This window comes from Monodelphis domestica, chromosome 2 (genome assembly GCF_027887165.1).
Source record: "Monodelphis domestica isolate mMonDom1 chromosome 2, mMonDom1.pri, whole genome shotgun sequence".
In the NCBI taxonomy this organism is placed as follows: domain Eukaryota; kingdom Metazoa; phylum Chordata; class Mammalia; order Didelphimorphia; family Didelphidae; genus Monodelphis; species Monodelphis domestica.
In genome coordinates, this window is record NC_077228.1 from 466,614,656 (window position 1) to 466,636,082 (window position 21,427).

The following is a 21,427-nucleotide window of genomic DNA, read 5'->3' on the forward strand; positions in this document are numbered from 1 at the left end:
GAAGTCAGGGGTCTTTCCCACCCGATCTTGTAGAACAAAAGATCTGGTTCCTAGGTGTTTGCTATTTATATTGTTTATGAAGAGGCATTGAAGAATGACTAATGCTGTCAGAAATGAGGCTCAGAGCAAAGATTCCCTGGCATTTGTTCTGATGAAGTCAGGATTCTGCTTCTGACATGTGGCACATACTTTTATATGACCACGAAGAAATCACTTAATCCTAGACAACTCTCTGAGACTATGAAGTTGCAAAGGATTGCTGATTTGCAATGATGGAGAGTCTCTGTACTGGAACTATCTCATACAAGTAAAATCACAGACCTGCATGAAAAAAATAAATGTTAGCAAAAATTCATTGGCTGATAACTGGAAAAGGGATGGATTCATGTTGTCATGAACTTTGGCTCTGGAAGTAAAATTAAAATGATAGAGTAAGGGGACTTATGAGAAAGAACCTTGGGAACAGAAACGCAGAAGAAAAACATGATTGATCACTTGGTTCTATGGAATATGATTGAGAGTTTGGGTTTTAAAAGATCACTATTACAAATATGAATAATATGGAAATAGGTTTTGAGCAATAATACACGTATAACCCAGTGAAATTGCTTGTCAGCTCTGGAAGGGGGGCAGGAAGAGAACATGAATTGTATAACCATGGAAAAGTATTCCAAACTAATTAATTATTTTTTAAAAATGACAGTTAGAAGGTTCCAAAGTGGACTATAATGTAGTGACATTGAACTAGTCACTTAAACTTCCTGGTATGATAGGAAAAGGGTAAATTTGAAACTAGGGACTCGCTTCTAAGTCCTGCTCTGCTATTTGCTATTCATATGGTCTTCAAGAAACTATCTAATCTTTCTAGGCCTCAGTTTCCTCATCTTGGAAATTTCAGCTCTAAATCTCATGATCTCCCCAAGTCTTCTCAGTTTTCTTGTTTGATAACCAGGAATAGCAATAATGAGAGGACCTTCTTACAGGGTTTTTGTGAAGAAAGTCTCTGCTTCTATCAAGGCTCAGCTCAAAGGTTACTTCTTCCAAAAGGATGTGCTATGAGTTGGTACTCCTTACAAAATAAATTTTAGTTATTTTATCTATTTTGTACATATCACATATTTCTTTACCTGTTTACACACTATACTTTTGCTCCCTTCTTCAATAGGAGAATTTAGGTCCCAAAGGTCAGAAATTCTTATTTTGGTCTCATTTTGCCCCCTGCGCCTGGCACAGGCATATAAGTGCTTGTGGTATTGAATGATGTGCTATAAGATACTATGTTAACTGTAAGCAAATTTCATTAACCCTACATTTTTGCCTGTTTCACTCCTTAGTTTGTGCTATAGCATAAATTAGAATTCCACATAAAATTGCTGATCTCCAAAAGGGAATCGAGACAAACAGATTTGGACTACAACCTCTTAGAAGATTATTCATTTTACCAGAAAAAGTTAAAGGTAACAATTGGCAATATTATATAAGTATGCCTTGTTTTTATAATAAGATGATGGAACTCAGATTATCTATGGTACAAAAGATTTTTTTTCCTATTCAGAAAATATTTATTTAAATTAATTTTTGTTTTAAAATATTTTTCCATGTTAACATGAATCATTTTCTCTCCCTCCCTTCTTCCCTCCCCCTCCCAGAGCCAATAATCAATTGCACTGAGTTGTACAAATGTTATCATTTGATATCTATTTCCATATTATTCATTGTTGGTATAGAGCAATTTTTAAAGCCCAAACCCCAAATCATATACCCATATATACCTGTGATAAGTGATGTCATGTTTTGCTTTTGCATTTCTACTTCCCTCCATAGTTCTTTCTCTCAGTGTGGTTAGCATTCTTTTCCATAAGTCCTTCAGGAGTGTCCTGGCTTGTTGCACTGCTACTAGTATAGCAAAGTCCATTACATTGGATTGTTCCACAATGTTTTACTTTCTGTGTACAATGTTCTTCCGGTTCTGCTCATTTCACTGTGCATTAGTTCATTGAGATTCTCCCAGTTCATAGAGAAATTGTCCAGTTCATCATTCCTTATAGCACAATGGTATTCCATCACCATCATATTGTAAAGAGTAAAATTGGGGTTGAGACTGAATATAATTTCATTTGGTCACCAGGAATTTAATATCTTAAATCCCAATGAAGCACTCAAATCAGAATGGAATTTTATGGTGATTTATTTACAGTAGGAGGAAGAAATTAAGAAAGAGAGAGAGGGGAAAAAGAGGTAGTTTAAACTGCTCCAGCTCAGACTGAGCCAGGCAGGAGTTCAAGGCCTTGGCCAAGGGGGCCTCCTCTAAGAGCCAAGAGAAAGGGGAGTCAGTCTTATCACTTACCACGTGACCCTCTCAAGGAAGCCCTCTGAGGGAGCTCCTCCAAGCTCCAGTTCCAGGGTCAACTGCTGCCCAGGCCTCCTCACAGGAAGTGACGAGAACTCCAAAGGCATCTACATCACTTCCTGCATCTCACATGTGCCAATGGTGGCTCAAGCTTGGCTTAGGACAGCCCAGGGGACAGTCAGTTGTTTCAGATTTGTCACTTGCTAACACATGCCAGTGTAGTGTGGGTGTATACATGCCTGGGGGCTAGACTAAGCAAAATGGAGAAAATCTAAAAATCACAATATACCACAATTTGTTCAGTCATTCCCCAATCAAGGGACAACACTTTCATTTTCCATTTTTTTTTTGGTCACCACAAAGAGAGAAGCTATGAATATTTTTGTACAAGTATTTTCCTCATGATCTCTTTGGGCTACAAAGCTAGTAGTGGTATTGCTGGATCAAAGGATATACATTCTTTTAAAGCTCTTTATGCATGATTCCAAGTTGCCTTCCAGAATGGCTGGAGTATTTCACAATTCTACCAGCAATGTATTAGTGTCCCGATTTTGCCACATCCCCTACAACATTTATTATTTTCTTTTGCTGTCATACTGGACAATCTGCTAGGTATGAGATGGTACCTCAGTGTTGTTTTATTTGCTTTTTTCTAATTATGAGCACAAAAGATTTTTAAACTTTTAATTATTACCATTTACTTTTATACCACAGCCCCTACATTTTAATCTGCCTTGTTACAAGTAAAACACACCTGAGCACAGCCAACCAACACAGCTATCATATCTGACCTTTATACTAAGAAAAGAAAAGTAGGTTTCCTTATCAGCACTCTAGGACTAAAATTAACTTCATTTGTCATTCAGTTGTGAACAACTTCTTGTGACCCCATTTGTCATTTTTGTGGTAAAGCCTCTAGCTCACTTTACAGATGAGGAAACTGAGGCAAATAGGTTTAAGTGTCTTGCCCAGGGTCACACAACTAGTAAGTTTTATGAAGTCAGATTTGAACGCAGGTGTTCCTGACTCCAGGCCTGGCCCTCTATCTAATAGCTATCCATAATTAGAGTTCGCTACAAATTCAGGATTGTTCCCCTTTATATGATTATAGTCATTATGTATATAGTTCTCTCGGTTTGAACTTCACTTGAGATAAATCTTCCCATACTTCTCTGAATTTCCCTCATTCTCAATTTCTTATAGCCTGATATTTTGTTATCTTCATATACTGTAACTTGTCAATTGACTAACCAATAGGTACCCTTTTTTTTGTTTAACAAAATATTTCCCAAGTTCCCAAATGGTATAGGACTTTAATGTTAACTGAACAGCCAACCTTTTTCACTAGTTACTTATTTATTTTTTAAATTAATTAATTTATTTAGAATATTTTTCCAAGGTTACATGATTCATGTGTTTCCCTCCCCTCTTCCTTCATTCCTCCCTGAGCTGACAAGCAGTTACATTGGGTTATACACGTATAGTTACATATTTCTTAAGTACTGCCTTTCAATATCAAAGTACACCTTAATGATATCAAGTAATGAGATAATGGAAGAACTGTGCAAGGGTCTTCCCAAATATCACAAGTTTATGTTTTCTGTAGGTCTTTAATTGAGTTCATGTGAAACTGATAATCAAGGGATAAATGAGGACACAAATACTTTTTATTTTCCTTATCTATAAGTTGCTTTTTTTCCTATGCCTTTTCTCCCTCCAGGTTCACTCAGCTTTCTCAGATTTTATTTCCACTGTTTTTCTTGGACTTTCTTCTGCCTGTTCTATGTTTTCACATGCCTTGGAATGCACAGTATTTCAAAACCATATTAATAGGCGCTTGTATTTTATCTTGTTTATGTGCATACCTTATCACCTCCCAATATATTTCATCATCATAAATAACAACTATAATGTCTTCTCCTGCCTCTAGCACGTAATGCAATGCAGTTGTATAAAGGGTGGGTATACAATAAGTGACTCATGAATGATGTAGATATTTACCACTATCATTCAAAAAAAGCAGCATATATAAAGCACTTTAATATGTGCAAAACCCTTTACTTATATTAGCTCATTTGATCCTCACAACAATGATAGGAAGTAGATACTATTATCCTCACTTTACAAATAAGGAAACCAAGTCATGGATTGGTTATGTGATGTGCTTAGGGCCATATAGCTATTAAGTGTTAAAGGATTCAACTTCAAGACTTCCTAATTCCAAGTCCACCATGCAACCGAGCTACTTAGCAAGAACATTTTAACATTTCAGAAATGTTTTAGCCTAAGCATAGAAAAGCTTTCCTTCAGTTCTTTTAGATCTTCTCTAAAATGGACTGACTTGCATTTAATTCTTTTTTTTTTCATAATTTATTTGATTTATTTTGTAAATTTTATCTTTATCTTATTCCAATAACAAATTTATACACTTACATGATCATGTTGTCTCCCTTCCCTCTTACCTCCCCATCCCAGAGCTGACAAGCAATTCCGCTGGGTTATACATGTATTATCTCAATACCCATTTCCATATTATTCATTTTTGTAAGAGTAATCTTTTAAAACCAAAACCACAAATCACATACCCAAATAAACAAGTGATGAATCATGTGTTTTCATCTGCATTTATACTTCAGCAGTTCTTTCTCTGGAGGTGGATAGCATTCTTTCTCATAAGTCCCCAAGGATTGTCCTGCATTGTTGTATTACTTTTAGTAGCAAAGTCTATCCCATTGAATTTTCCCACAATTTTTCAGCAAATGATTTATTTTTATGATATTGACTCTTCACTAAATGAGGAGTTGAATATTCATCATAGAAAGAATATTATGTTTCCTAGTCTTGCTGTTTTGTGTAGATCAAAGAATCATGGATTTTGAGTTGAAAGGAGCCTTACAGATCATCTAGAACAGTGATGGTGAATCTATGGCATGGGTGCCAAATATGGCATGCAGAACGCTCTCTGTTAGCATGTGGCCACCTTCCTCCCCACCAGTTCATTACTAGAAAGGCAGAGGGACTCCATGGAGCTGTTCCCCTCCCCTACTCCACTGTGCCTGATGACATTTTTTTCACATCCCCCATCCCTCTGCCCAGCAGCTCAATGGGAATCCACAGTGGGTAAGGTGGGTGGCCCACTGGCAGCAAGACTAAATAAGAGTACAGCTCCTTTTCCAATTCTAATATTCTGTGATTCTCTGATAAAGGAACCAGCAACAAGTTGGCTTGAAGTATTTTCTCATCTTTAACCACTTCATCAAAGGCACATTAACATTATATATTTGTAGGGTTTGTTAAGGTTAACAAAACTCTTTATTTTGCTGATCAGGAAATTAATAAGAAAGCTACAGTGGTGACTTTCCCATAATCATATAATGTAAGATATGTAGGTGTGTGTGTGTGCGCGTGTGTAAGGATATAAAAGCCAAAACTTGAACTCCTTACTATATACGAGTGCTCTTTCCACCACACATTCTGTCTCATTTCCTTACCATCTCCTCACCACACCACCTGGATTCCTACAGTCATTCATCCTCTTCCTCATAGTACCTTGGACTCTGCTCCTAGGATGGCAATCTCTGATTGGTGTACTTTGGCCTCCTCTTGCCTAGAAATGGGCTTCCAATCCACTTCTCAGTCATCTCCACACCATTCAGTTTCTCTACCCTCTTTCAAGCTTTCCTTTGTGCTCTTTCCTCTTATTAGAATTAGAATTATTAGAATATCAGAATAAACTCCTTGTTGTAAGGACTATCTTATTTCCTTTTATTTGTATTCATAGTGCTTAGCAGTGCTTGGCACATACTAAGTGTTTAATCTTTCTTTTTCTCTGCTTCCTTACTTTCCCTACCTCTCTCTCTCTTTCTTTCTCTCTTTCTCTCTTTCTCTCTTTCTTTCTTTCTTTCTTTCTTTCTTTCTTTCTTTCTTTCTTTCTTTCTTTCTTTCTTTCTTTCTTTCTTTTTCTTTCTTTCTTTCTTTCTTTCTTTCTTTCTTTCTTTCTTTCTTTCTTTCTTTCTTTCTTTTTCTTTCTTCCTTCCTTCCTTCCTTCCTTCCTTCCTTCCTTCCTTCCTTCCTTCCTTCCTTCCTTCCTTCCTTCCTTTCTTTCTTTCTTTCTTTCTTTCTTTCTTTCTTTCTTTCTTTCTTTCTTTCTTTCTTTCTTTCTTCTTTCTTTCTTTCTTTCTTTCTTTCTTTCTTTCTTTCTTTCTTTCTTTCTTTCTTTCTTTCTTTCTTTCTTTCTTTTTTTTCAAAACTCTTACTTTCTATCTTTGTATCAATTCTTCAGAAAATGGGGTAATGGCTGAACAAATTGTGGTATATGTTGGTGATGGAATACTATTGTGCTCAAAGGAATAATGAATTGGAGGAATTCCATGTGAATTGGAATGACCTCCAGGAATTGATGCAAAGTGAGAGGAGCAGAACCAGGAGAACATTATATAAACTGTGGTACAATCGAATGTAATGGACTTCTCCATTAGTGGCAATGCAGTGATCCTGAATAACTTGGAGGGATTTACAAGAAAGAACACTATCCACATTCAGAGCTAAAACCGTGGGAGTAGAAACATTGAAGAAAAACAATTGCTTGATTACATGGGTTGATGGGGATATGATTGGAGATGTAGACTCTAAATGATCATCCTAGTGCAAACATCAACAACAAGGAAGTAGGTTTTGATCAAGGACATGTAAAAAAACCAATGGAATTGTGCGTTGGCTATGGGAAGGGGTGGAGGGAGGGGAAGGAAAGAATATTATTCTTGTAACCAAGGAAAAATCTTCTAAATTGACTAAATAAATTTTTCAAAAAAAAAAAAGTCTTTCCAATTCTTTCTGAAATCAAGCTGTTCATCATTCCTTTTAGTACAATAGTATTCCATCACCATCATATACCAGAATTTTTTCAGCTATTCCTCAATTGAGGGACATCTCTTTAGTTTCCAATTCTTTGCCACCACAAAAAATGCAGGTATAAATATTTTTGTACAAATAGGTCCTTTCTCAGTTTTTTTTATCTTTTTGGAATACAGACCTAGTAGTGGAATTGTTGGATCAGAAGGTATGTATTCTTTTAAAGCCCTTTGGGTATAATTCCAAATTGCCTTCTAGAATAGTTGGATCAATTTACAATTCCACCAGTAATGCATTAGGGTCCCAATTTTGCCACATCCCCTCCAACATTTATTATTTTCCTTTACTGTCATATTGTCCAATCTGCTAGGTATAAAGAGGTACCTCAGAGTTGTTTTAATTTGCATTGCTCTAATCAAGAGGGATTTAGAACATTTTTTGGTTTTAGATCTCTTCATTGGAAAACTGTATATTCACATCCTTTGACCATTTATCAATTAGGGAATGACTTGGTTTCTTATAAATTTGACTTATTTATATATTTGAGAAATTAGTCCTTATCAGAGAAATTTGTTATAAAAATATTTTCCTAGTTTGTTACTTCCCTTCTAATCTTGGTTGCATTGGTTTTGTTTGTACAAAACCTTTTTAATTTAACATAATCAAAATTATTCATTTTACATTTTGTAATGTTCTCTATCTCATTTGTCCTTAAATTCTTCCCTTCTCCATATATCTGACAAATAAACTGTTCTACATTCCTCTAATTTACTTATAATATCATTCTTTAAGTTTAAATCATATACCCATTTTGACCATATCTTTGTATAAGGTGTAAGATATTGATCTAAGCCTAATTTTTGCCATGCTGTTTTCCAATTTTTCCCAGCAGTTTTTGTTGAATAGTGAGTTCTTATGCCAAAATCTAGGATCTTTGGGTTTATCAAACACTGTTACTGAGGTCACTTACCCCTTGTCTATTCCATTGATCCACCCTTCTATTTCTTAACAAATGTCTTTTTAAAAAATATCTAGATAAGTTAGGAATAGTATAGTATAATATTAGTATAGGAAGCATTATAATGCAAAATCCTTAACATCTCCATTAAAACACATTTATTCATTCCATTAATATGGATATAGGGGAGTGTCAGATTATCCCCCCAGAAACAAAAAACATTATGAACCAGAAATTAACATCACTTTCCCCAATATTATAAAAGATTTTCTACTGTAGCATTGGTAGAATTTGCTTTACTTGAGGATTTGTAACCGACTTCATATCCTCCAAGGTACTGCCCAGATCTGGGAGGAGGCACTGTGGCACTTTAGTTCTTTTTTTCAGAAGATCTATGCTATTACCTATGTGACTTTGGACATGTCACCTGACCTTCTTGGCTTCAGTTTTGTTATCTGTGAAATGATGGGATCATATTAGATGATTTCAGAGGTCCTTCTCAAATTCTAAATCTAGTATCTTTTGAACAAATTGGAAATGAGTTTTCTACTGTATATATTTATTTCTCTCATACAAGGAAAAATCAGAAAATTTAGGGAAAAAAATTCATCAGTCTGAATTAGAGTTCATCTTATCTGCTGATTTAATCTTTAGACATCTCAGCAGTTTCTCTACATTTACATGCCCCTATGAAAGGTTTAGGTGAAAAGTGTTATTAGCTTCATAGATTGGAACCTATTTGCAGACAGAGGCACCTGCCAGCCAGAGAACAGGTCTGAAAACTTAGATCTGAATCCCAACAAACATTCTATGCCTACATTTTCCTCTTCCTTTTAAAAATATTTTGATTATATATTTGTTCTTAGACTGGATTTATTCTATTATCAGGAATTTCCTTTGAGGAAACATCATATAAATCTAAACAGTTCAAATTTTAGTAAATAAACAATAGATTGGAGGAAATGGAGGAAAGGTATTGGACACAGCCACATGCTAGCTGTGAAATCACAGACAAGTTTTGAGGCCTCTAAGTGCCCCTCTAAATTACTGCAATGTGTTATAGAGATTACTGATCTGTATTGGTGGAAGAGTTTTCACACTGAGAGTTCCAAACCAAAAAGAAATTAATTCAATATTTCAACCGATATGTGATTTTATTGATAAAGCCAGTTCCAAATGATTATTACACAAAGGATTTATGAGAACTAAATTCATCAAAGAAGATTATAATCGCTATATAATTAAATTAATACTCCTAGTGAATTACCTGTAGCATAAAGCACTTACTTGGCTTGAGCAGTTGGACAACTTGAGTGTTAGAGGAAGTATTTGGACTTAGGTCTTCTTGACCTTAGGGCCCAACATTCTATCTGTGCTACCATACTACTTCCATTCTTATGATTCAACTTTTATGGATGACAGGACTCTTGGAAAAATCATTGAAATGTTGACTAGGATCAGGATCCAAACAGATCCACAAGTTCTTGCTGGTAAGAACTCCCTCAGAATTGATTAAATTAAATTGTATGAGTACTACTGCTCTATCCACAACATAAGCATTAGGATATTGTGAGTAGGGTACAAGACTAAAGGAACTGTGTTCTATATAGCAATTGTTATAAAAGAGTCTTTAGGGTCTAAGTGACTACAATGTGCGCAGTGCATCCACAATGTATCATGGCTGCCAAATGAATGAGCTCTTACTTTAACAAGTCATGATTTTATCAGTATTCACTGAAATAGATCAAATCCCTAACAATTTGAATCACAATGGCTGAAACCATCAGAGGTATCTGAAATACATTGGCAGCCAAACTACCTAGTAATGAGCCTATTTGAACTTGGTTGGATGAATTATTATTTAATGGATTCCTTTCCAGCATGGTAGAAGCCTTCCAGAGCTCCGTTAGGATAGCCTTCAAGAACCTAGAGTCACCTGGGTATGAGGGTTATGGTACATAAGAACTTAGTAGAGAAACTTGGGTTATTAAAGGATCTTTTTATCAAGTAAAAACACCCCCAGATTAAGGTGTTTGATGGTTCCACCATACTCTGCATGGGTCAGAACATATATGGAATATTGTGCCTGCCACAGTTCAGGAGAGACATTCATAGGATCATAGAGTTAGAAATGGAAAAGTCATCTAATCAGACTTTACAGATAGGAAAAATAAAACCTAAAAGGCTTAGTGTCTTGCCCAAAGTCACAAGTAGAAAGTGTGCAATGATTATAAGAATGTAAATCAAATAACAACCACCACAGTTAAAAGTGAGTATTATGAAATTACTGTGACAAGGAAATCACTTTAAAAGACTGATATATATTAATTTAAGGTCGCCAAGGAATTCAGCTATGTAATTCCTAAATGAAAACTCAAGTCAGCAGTCAACCTTTTATGGAGTTTAATTACAATAGGAGGAAGAAAGGTATTAGAGATAGAGAGAGAGAGGGAGAGAGAAAGGGGAGAGAAGAGAATAGGGCTTAAATACCCCCTCTGTTTAGGCTGGGCCAAAGGGCCCAAGCCCTTAGATAGCTGGGGCAAAGAAAAGAGATCAGTCCCTATTACTCACGTGACCAAAATGGAGAAACAGTCTCAGGGGCCCCCACCTTCAGCTTCCTTCAGAGCAAGCTTCTCAGAGCACAACCTCTCAGAGCAAAAACCTCTCCAACCAACCACCTCTAGTCCTCAGACCCCGCTATCTTTAAGGAAACCATCCAAGTTCTCTCCCCTCAGTTCTCACATCTACCAATCACTGTCCATGTCTTCCCTGTGCCAATGGTGGCTCTACCTTAACCCAGGACCGCCCAGAGGTCTGTGGCTTTGCACATGTCTGTTGAAGGTCATATTCTCAAATAATTAAATCTTGATCTATGCTGCAGCCCTTCCTAAATCCTGTTAGGACTGAGTAGGGTGGAAATTGTATTTTCCAAGACCTGGTTCTGTCATTCCAAGTATCTCTATTGTATCAATTCTAAAATCAATCATGACTCAAAGAACTTCCTGTTCTATGCTTAAGCATAGGTCAAAGCCCTTTCCATTGTTCAGCAAAAGGTTTCTGTCCTAAAGTAATCTTAAGTAGGGAGGAGAATGACCCTCCCATGCCAATGGGGTTCACATTCCAATAGACTATCAGTAAGAAATTTTTCAAGTATGAAATTCCCTACAAGCATGAAATCTTCCAATGGTGAAATTTCCAACATTCACAAGTCTAAGAAATTTTAAGGTTTACATTACAAAGGACAAACTTAGCCCCAAGAAGAGATGAGAAGGTACTCCCCATCTCTACTGCTTCATAGCAATTGGGAGGTACTTGGGTGTGACACTTTACATGTATTCAGACTTTGCAATGTATTTTTATAAGTTTAATTGGTAATATTTCTCTTTAAACTTATTTCTTTTATGTGAGATGGCTTCTGGGGGAGGGAGAAGCATAGTAAAAGAAATTACAGTGGTTAAATATTCTGGATATTAAAAAAAAACTTTCCAACAAAAATTACTTTTTAAAAAGTATCAAAAGTGGGGTTGAACCTAGGTCTTCTGACTCCAGGGGCATTTCTCTTTCTACTGTATGTATAATTATACCCCCTTAATTTGCATGGTCAAGATTCTTAAAACCATATTAATGAAAGAACAAGGGATATTTAACCTGAAGAAAATTTGGGTTTGAGATTAGGGCAGAGTAAACAGAATAATTGTTTTAAAATATGTATATAGTGTTAGAGGATTCACACCATTGGAGGTGTGACCTGATTTTTAATAGCTAGGAATAAGAGTCTTCTAAAAAGTATTTTAATTGGATCACACAAAGCATGAAAAGGTAGGATTGGTGCTCTCAGCTCTTCCCTAAGTATTTTAATTGACCCACATTTCAAATGAGGAAGTGAGTTATTAGACATGCGTGGCAATTGCTTCCATTAACTCATTATGAGGAGATGGGATTAATAGCTAAAGAGATACCATTAGAATTCATGTGGAATCCTTTTTTGTAAGATTACCCTCCAAGAGTCCTTTCACTGCAGGCTGGCTAAAATAGCAAAAGTTAAGAAAAGTTAAAACTTGAAGTCATTTCAGAATGCCTGCTTCATTTAAACACACTATCTTTTGTATTGTTCTGTGGCACGGCCACTGTTCCATGTATCCATCTCTCTCCCTTCCCCTAAAAAAAAAACAAAAAAACAAAAAACAAAAAACAACTTTCGTGTCATCCTATTGATATACTTGCTTTTAGATTTGGTAACTAATCACACTGAAAGATCAAATGTTAAGATACCTCTCCCAAAGCATTTGCATTTTAATAAGTCTTAAAACTTTAAACAAAAAAGAATCAATCTAATTTATGGAATTCACATATCTCTATTAGTAGAATTTTTCTTAAAATAATTTTATTATATACTTAATAACCATAAATAACCACAAAAGTTAAATAAACAAATGCATAAAAACAATTATGTATTAAACCATAAACTCCACAATAGTTATGGCTTGTTTAAAAATATGTAATTTACATATGTATGCTAATATAAACATCCTTTTCTTTTGAGTTCCCTTTGGATTTATTTTATTCTGATTTTTTTCCTCTTGATTTTGTGGTCATTTTAAAAAATGTAATCATAGTATGTATTGTTCTTGCTCTCTTTTTATCTCTGTATACTTTCCTATTTTCTTTATAATCCCAATATTGGTTATTACTAATAATATAATTCATTACATTAAAAAATCACAATCTATTCAGCCATTTCTCCCAATCATTGAATTTGTTATTTCCACTTATTTTGTCATTACAGACAAGGCTTTCACAAATATTTTCATATGTACACAACTTTTTACCCTCCCAATAATGACCTTAGGGCTTCATCCTAGTAATGTGATCCCTAGGTCAATGAGCATGAACAGCTTTATAGCTCTTAATGTATATTTCCATCTTGTTTTCTAAAAAAATTCACAACTTCTTTAGCAATGTAATATTAGGCCTGTTTCTCCATGTTCCTATCAGCATTTAATGTGATCATTTTAACCTATCCCATTCTCAGTAAACATATATTACCAGGGCTATATTTAGCTTGATTGGTCCTTAGGCTGCAGACACAATCTTTTGGTAGGACCATACTCTTTCTAAAACCAAGTCTTTCTAGCATGGTCATACCCAGTGGAACTTTTGTTCCAATGACAGAACCCCTCAGGAATGCAGGATTACTTCCAGAGTATGATGAGTGTTAAAGTAAGACTCTAGAATATTTGTGCTCTCTAAACCATTGTTGTCCTACCAGATACTATGTTTGGATTATGTGTATGCTCAAGCCAAAATCTATTACTAGCCTCCTACCTCATGCAGGGAAGTAAGTTTCTATCTATCATATTTAACTCCTCTAATCTTCTATTCATATCCTTAACTTCTTTCTTATTTTTTGTTAGATTTACCTAATTCTATGAGGGGAAAATTAATGTTCCTCCACTATTAGTATATTGTGATGTATTTTCTTCTGTATCTCATTTAGTTTTTCCTTTAAAAGTCTGGATGCTGTAACACTTGGTACATACAGGTACAACATTGAGAATATTTCATTATCCATAGTATCATCCTCCAACATAATATAGTTACTCAATTCATCTCTTCCAATTATATTCATTTCAGCCCTAGATCTATCAGAAATCATGACTACTATCCCTGCCTTCTCTAGATCAGTTAAGGCATAATATATTCCACTCTAACCAACCACTTTCATTATATGTGTGTCTCTCATTTTCAGTGTGTTTTTATAAATAATATTGTCAGGTTCTGTTTTTTGTTTTGTTTTGTTTTTAATCATTTCTGCTATCCATTTTCTTCCCATGGGTGAATTCATCCCATTTACATTCGATGTTATAGTTACTAGCTGTTCATTTCCATCTATTCTGTACTTCCTCATTGTTTATCCCCCTCTTCTTTTCTTTCTGTTGTATACCTCCTGAGATGTTCAGTTTCCTTTGACCAATACTTCTCCAATTCACATTCCTTCCTGTAAGTCCTCCGTTATCCTCTCCCCTTGCCTCCTTATTCAAAATTGGTCTAACATTCCAAAGGTTCCTCTGTTGTCCTTTTTCCCTTATCTTTTAAATCTTATTCCATCCACCTTTCCAAAAATCTCTTCCTCATCTCCCCAAATGTGCCCTCCTATGATTCTCTCTGTCCCCAAAGTAGACTCCTAGTTTCTCCCTTATCCCATCCCCCTTCCCTCCTGTTAAGAAAATTTTTACTCTTATAATTGTGTGTTTTGTTCTCTTTTTTATCCCAGGTCTGATGAGAGTAAGGTTCAAACACTGCTAGCCCTTCACCTGCTCCCTCCGCTCTCCCTGGCAGTTTCTCTACTCATTCCTCCTCCATATGAGATAGCCATTCAACCCTACCTTCTCTTGCTATTCTACTACTATTCTAGCTCCTTCTATTCTATTCACCTCAACCTTGAGTCTTCCATCCATACACACCCCTTCAGAGTACTCGGGCAATAATGCCATTCCCAGGAGCCAGAGATGACACTTTCCTATATAGAAATCAAACAATTTGACCTTTTGGGTTACTTATAATTAATCTTTCATTACCTTTGTATGTTTCTTATAGGTCACATTTTCTGCTGAATTCTGGGTTTTTCCTCTGGAAAAGTTGAAACTCCTTTGGTTCATTAAATATCCCTTATTACATTTATAATTATGCTCATCTTTGCTTGATATGTTATTCTTGTTTGTAAGTCCAGTTCTTTTGTTCTATGGAATGCTATGTTCCATATCCTGCATTCTTTTAATGCTGTAGCTGCTAAGTCTTATGTTATTATGACTATAGCTCCACAGTATTTAAATGTTGTTTTTTTTTCTTGTTCCTTATAGTATTTTCCCCTACACCTGGGAGTTAAAGAACTTAGCAGTGATGTTTCTTGTTTTTTCACCTTTGAGTTTCTTTGAGGTGGTGATTGATAGATTTTTTTCAATTTCTATTTTACCCTCCAATTCTAGAATTTCTGGGAAGTTTTCCTTGATCATTTCTTGGGATATGATATCTAAATGCTTTCTTTGATGATTACTTTCCAAGAGTACAGCTATTCTTAAATTGCCTTTACTTGATCTATTTTCCACATCAGCTATTTTTCTGATAAGATGTTTCATAGTCTTTTCTATTTTATTCTTTTGATTTCACTTTATTATTTCTTGTTGTCTTAGGAAATCATTAGTTTCTCCTTATCCAATTCTAGTTCCTAATAGATCATTTTCTTCTGTGAGTTTCTGGATCTTTCTTTCCATTTGGGTGATCTTTCTTTCATAATTTGCTTGATTTTCTTGCATTGCTCTTTTTTTTCTCTAATTTTTCCTCATTCTCTCTCATTTGGTTTTTAAGGTCTTTTTAAAGTTTTTCCAAATGCTCTCTTTTGAGCTTGTGGCCATTTATTATATTTCTCTACTATTTTTGAAGTAGTGTTTTTACTTCCTTATCCTCTGAGTTTGAACTGCGATCTTCTCTATCCCTATAATAGCTATGAGTAGTGTTATCCTTTGCATGCTCATTTTTTATTTATTTATTTTTAAATATTAACAGCCAGACCAATAGACTTAATTATTGGCTTTTTGTTGGAGTCCTTTGGTTCATATTGGGATTATGTATATTATCTCAGGTTTCAGGATTTTTTGCATGTGTTTATTTTTTTCTTGAGTCCTATTGAGTTATTCTAGTTTTTATATTCCAGGGTCAGATATACTCCCAGTTCCACCCTCAAACCCCAGTCCATGATTGACCTCATGTGCTCCAATAGAGTCCATGGGCAATTCTATCACTGCAACCCCAAATAGAAAGTCCTCCTCCTCCCTAAGGCAGCAATCAGGGACTCTACTATCCTGGGCATGACCACACCTAGTGGGGCCCCAGTCCCTCAGCAACCACACTCACTGGTGTGCACACTTTATCCAGTCTTATATCCTACTGCCACAGCCCAGGTTAAAGTACATGTCTAGTCTGTGTTCAGTTAGCCTCCAAAATCCCTCCTTTGTTAGCAAGGAGACTTGAGTTCCTGCCCTTAGGACCTGTCGCCTATATTTGATACCCATTTCTTTAGTCCCCAGCCATGAGTCAGCAAGATCTACAAAACCAAAGCAATAGCAGACACAGTGCTTTCTGCAAATTCCAGTGATATTCTCAGGGATGTAAATTTCTAGGTCAACAAACAAGGTCCTGTTGCTAATCCTGCCCTCCAGGGCTACCTTGTAGATTCCACTCAGTTCTATTCTTGCCCCATTGTCCTGTTGTGAGAGGACTGAGGCCAGGGAAGTCAGAAACTTTCCTCCCCAATTGTCATTGTCCATTCAGCTTCACACCGGACTCCTGTCTGTTTTTGCCACTTTAGGTACTGATTTTGTGGATTGTTGTATTTTTGGTTGTTTGTGGGGAATATTAGGAAAGTGAGGAAATTTCACATCCTACTATATCCTCTTCCCATAATGCCTTCTGATCTAGAATTTCTTGAAGTTGGTATAAGCTGAGAGCACAGGTACTGTTCCAACCATGCGATATTGACATTTGACTCTTCATTAATTCCAAACTTATGAGACAATCTTCTCTAAATTGAGTAATCTGATGATATCTTCCATCCCCACACCATCAACTCCAGGAATTCTGCAAATGCCTTTTATTGAAATTCTGTGGGTTTTTTTTTTCATTAATTTCTTACCACAGTATTTCAGGCTGCCATTTTGATTAATATCTAAAATTACTCTGTTTCATTTTCAAAATATAATGTAATTATATTTTATATGTAATGTAAATATTTTATATGTAAATGTAAAAAATGTAATTCTCTTCTTCAGTTATATATAGAATAGTCTTGGATTACTGGAATTTCCTTAATCTTATTTTTCAACTTGTCTTTGGAATTATACAATTTAGTTAATATGTCTTAGAGTTTGAAACAAAATGCTTTTTTTCCCCTTGAGGTAGCCTGCGAATAATTTTCTTTTTTTCTTTTTTAAACATTATTTTATTTGGTCATTTCCAAACATGAATTATTTTCAATGGTACTTTCTTTTCTAGGTTTAGAAATTCTGGGCAATTCTCTCTTATTTCTAACTTTACAGAATTTTTTTTACTTCTGTCCTCTGGAGGCTGATGTGATGAAAATTTATTAGCAGAGTTACCAAAAGTTAAAACAAAGTCTCCGAGCCAAAAAGAAATAGCTTTATTGAGAGAGGGTTAGTCTCTTATTAAAGCTGGACTCAGGTCAAGACCAAAGATTTGAGTCTTGTGAGTGGCCTCCATTTATACCAAAATGATACAGCTTCATAGATGAAAAGAATGAAAAAGTTATACAAAATCTCAAGCCAGAATGTAAAAACTGAAGCATCTCCCAAACAAATAATAATCTTATAATAGCTGGATTAAAATAGTAACTAATCAGAAGACAAGGGAGTATGTCACAGCTGACTAAGCAAGATATAATTCTGTAATGGGGTGCAAATTTTTTTTTAAACCCTTACCTTCCGTCTTGAAGTCAATACTGTGCATTGACTCCAAGGCAGAAGAGTGGTAAGGGCTAGGCAATGGGGGTCAAGTGACTTGCCCAGGGTCACATAGCTGGGAAGTTTTTGAGGTCAGATTTGAACCTAGGACCTCCCATCTCTAGGCCTGGCTCCCAATCCACTGAGTTACCCAGCTACCCCCTGGGGTGCAAATTTAAAGAATGTCACCAAAAGTCATCAAGGGTGGTAACTAATATCTTTATAGGGACTATTTTAGGGATAGGGTTGCTATCATGTCTTAATTTTCTCAGAATTACATCTTGAGTGCATCAAGAACACCTGCTTGGATGCTAGAATAACAAGTTTAAAGTTTAAAGTTCAAGGCCACACTGTTGAAAATCTTATACTTATAAAATGGTGATTAAATAAAAACACATTAATATACTACAAAAATAATCATCTAGAAAGGGGTAGGGGATTTCTCACTCACACCGAGGATCCTTAAGTTGCCTCTATGCATTCTGTTTTTGAGATAAATGTGCTTTGATTTTATACAGTGTCTAGTTAATCAGAGAGTCTTCTGAAGTATAGCTACACACAAAGAAACACTATACTGTATTTGATTGTATACCGCCATGTTAGTGAATATAAAAACACAAACTTCCCTTTTTCTTTAGAGATACGATTGACTCAGATGCCTTATCACAGACATTATTTTTTTCAAATTAAAAAAAATATTTATTAAGCAACTATTATGTGTGAAGCACCACAGTAGATGCTGGAGATACAGAGAAGAAAACATACCAGTTTTTATCCTCAAACTTACATTCTTGAGTGGGGGAGAACACAACATATACAAATTATATAAATATGCATATATATGTTACATACATATATATATGTATATATATATAAATTACATGACAAATACAGGGTCCTTCTTTGTGGGGAAGGCACCAAGATCTGGGGAGATAAGCAGAGGCCTCATGTAGGAAATGGCATCAGAGCTGAGCTTTGAAAGAAACTAGAGATTCTAAGAAATTGCTATAATGGTACATTTCAGATCCTCTCCCTGTAATTATCCTCTTCTCTGGGCTAATTATTACCATTTTCTTCAGTAGATTTTCATATGACATGGTTTTCAATGACCTCCACATCTGAGTGCCCTGTAGGCTGGAAGTTTACCAGCTTCTCAAGTTTTCTTAAATTCTGTGCTTATAACTGAATATATACAGTAAGTCTCGTTTATTTATGGTTCCATTTTTGGTGATCTCAGTTTTCCAGGGTCAATAGTAGAAGCACCACCTCCATGACCAGGAAAGTCAGGGAAGGCTGTCCATATTCAGTTATCCTGATCAGGAAGTAAAGAAGGGTGACTGTGGGGTCTTCTGTTTTCCCTTGTACTTCTTGTCACTTTCACTTTCTTTTTAAGTGTTTTTTGAGGCGGAGAGGGGAGGCAGGAGAAGGGGTTTGGGGTCGGGGAAGGTGTGAGGCTATGGAGGGCTAAGCTGAGGGCCAGGAAGGTAAAGAGAACACATACATATGTATTGGGTCAGGAAGTGTTCACCTTAACCTTATATCCATGGTTTTAGTCATCCCTGGTAGGTTTTGGAAAGTAGCCCTCTCAAATAGGGGGCCCCTACTTTTTCCAGATGAGGTCTTACTAAAAGAAATTTCTTTATCCACATTGCTGTCACATACTGATCTCATAGAAGCTTTCCACCTCATCAATAACCTTAGTTCCTGGCTTAGCCTTCCTCTTCCCCTTGTTTCCCAGAATCATCATTGACGACTTCAACATATATGATAAATAACTATTCTGACATACGAGTCTCAGAGATCCTCAACCTGGTCAACTTCAGTGCCTCCAATCCATACGCTATTTCTGCCCTATTCTATCTTGCCCCCAAAACACAGATCTTTATTTTTTGACTTCACAAAGCACTGTGACCAATTTAATGAGCAAAGAGATTCACAAAACATTGATATAACTAATGCAAAATTACAGTAAGCATCTTTCTTCTTAAAGATTTAGAATGGGAAGAATGCGCTTAAACTTTACTGTTCTGAAAATTAACTGCAATAGATGGTAATTGTATATTTTACTCAAGATTTCTAGAATGGGAAAAGAATACCCACAAAAGTTACTGTAACAAAAATGAATTGCAATAGACAGTAATGTATATTTTACTCAAAATTTAGAATGGAAAAATACCCTAAAACTTTGCTCTAATGAAAATTAATTGCAATAGATAATAATTGTATGTTTCACTCAACTTAGAGCCTAAGACCTTTTATACAATGCATAAGTAATGAACAACACAATGACACCATCCAAGACTTCTCAAGCCATTTAGTCAAAGACGGTCTGGTAGCTAGGTTCCCTGTTCCTTGCGTCGACTTTCACAAACCTTCAATACCTCTTCTACTTTCTGCTGTAACAAGGCTGAATTCTGATCAATCCACTGAAGTGAGTTCATATGTGCATTCAAAATCTTACAGATCTGCTGTAGTGGGTCACTGGTGTCAGGAGATCCTCCAGACACATTCAGGTGTTCAATTATGTCCTTCAGGTCCTGGGCCATGTACTTCAGCTGAGCATCAATAGTCTCTGCAAATTTATAAGTTTTTTCCCGCTCCTCATCGGCATGCTGCAAATAGATGGTCCCACTCTGCTCCTTCACAGCCTCCTCTAGAGGGGCCAGTAAGTCTTCCAGCTCCTTCTGCTGGGACAGGATGAAGTCCAGTTCTTGATCCAGCCTTTTCTGGTCTAGTTTCACTTTCTTTACTTCTCTGTGTAGAGATGTAATCTTCTCACCATTCTCAATTAATGTCTGGTCCCAAGCATTCACCTGGGCGGCCTGATGAAGGAAGTGTTTCTCCTGGTTCTCCAATTCCAGACTCCATTTATTGATCAAACTTTCCAGCTGAGCATAAGCCATCACAGAGCTTGGGGGAATCTCCTGATCCATTGTGGACCTTGGAGTTGTGGTAGCAGAGAGCAGAGTAGCACTAGTAGAAGGGATGATGCCAGTGCCTGGTGTTGTTGGTGGCTTCAGAGTCAAAGCAAAGCCTGATGTGGAAATTGAAGTCATAGTAGTGGTAGTGAAAGTAGATGTATTTGTTGATTCAGGAAACTTTAATCCAAATCCTGGTACTCCAAGACCAGGTGCTCCAGCCAAAGTGGATGGAGCCCCAGCTAAAATGCGTGGGGTAGAAGACAGTGGAAGGGAAAAGTTTGCTAGGGAAGCAGTGTAGATCCAGAAGTGGTGGTGGCAGCAGAAGTCTCTGGTGTCGAGCCTGAGAATGTAGAGCCAAAAGCCACTGCACGTCCCTGATTGAAGCTTGAGGCCAGTGATCCAGTGGGTACAGCAGTAGACCCTGTAGAGGCCAATAATCCAAATCCTAAACCACAATGTACTGACAATGGATCTCCATCTGATGCTCCCTTTTGATCAACGGCTCATCTTTCACCTCTGTCACAAACACGCAGGGCACCTTCCTCTGCCCCGAGCCTAGGCACCGCATCGCAGGCTGCAACAGCCTGGCCCGGCGCTGCCCCGCTGCCCCACGACTCTGCCGCTCACAGACCCATAAGAAGGGAAGCAGCCAGGAAGCTAGTCAAGCGCAAAGATGCCAGAATGACTCATCATGGACACTATTGCCCAGATCACTTTAGTTATACAGTGCAGTAGAATTTCATTATGACACATTTATCTGGCTATATAATATATTAAAAAATGTCCCCAAATATGCAATTTTGTATTTTCTAAAACCTTATCATTTGTTATCCTA

At 36.4% G+C, this 21,427-nt stretch overlaps 1 protein-coding gene across 2 annotated transcripts in view; it reads left to right on the forward strand.

Annotated features, from left to right (window-relative positions):
* LOC103099412 (putative ferric-chelate reductase 1) overlaps positions 1-21,427 on the forward strand; it is an 85,402-nt gene that overhangs the window by 1,886 nt on the left and 62,089 nt on the right. Inside the window, exon 2 of one of the 2 annotated variants that reach the window (XM_056819124.1) lies at positions 1,335-1,457. The exons of the other annotated variant lie outside the window; for it this stretch is intronic. The gene's annotated coding sequence lies outside the window, so the exon portion shown is untranslated. The remainder of the gene's footprint in view (positions 1-1,334; positions 1,458-21,427) is intronic. 2 annotated transcript variants of the gene reach the window in all.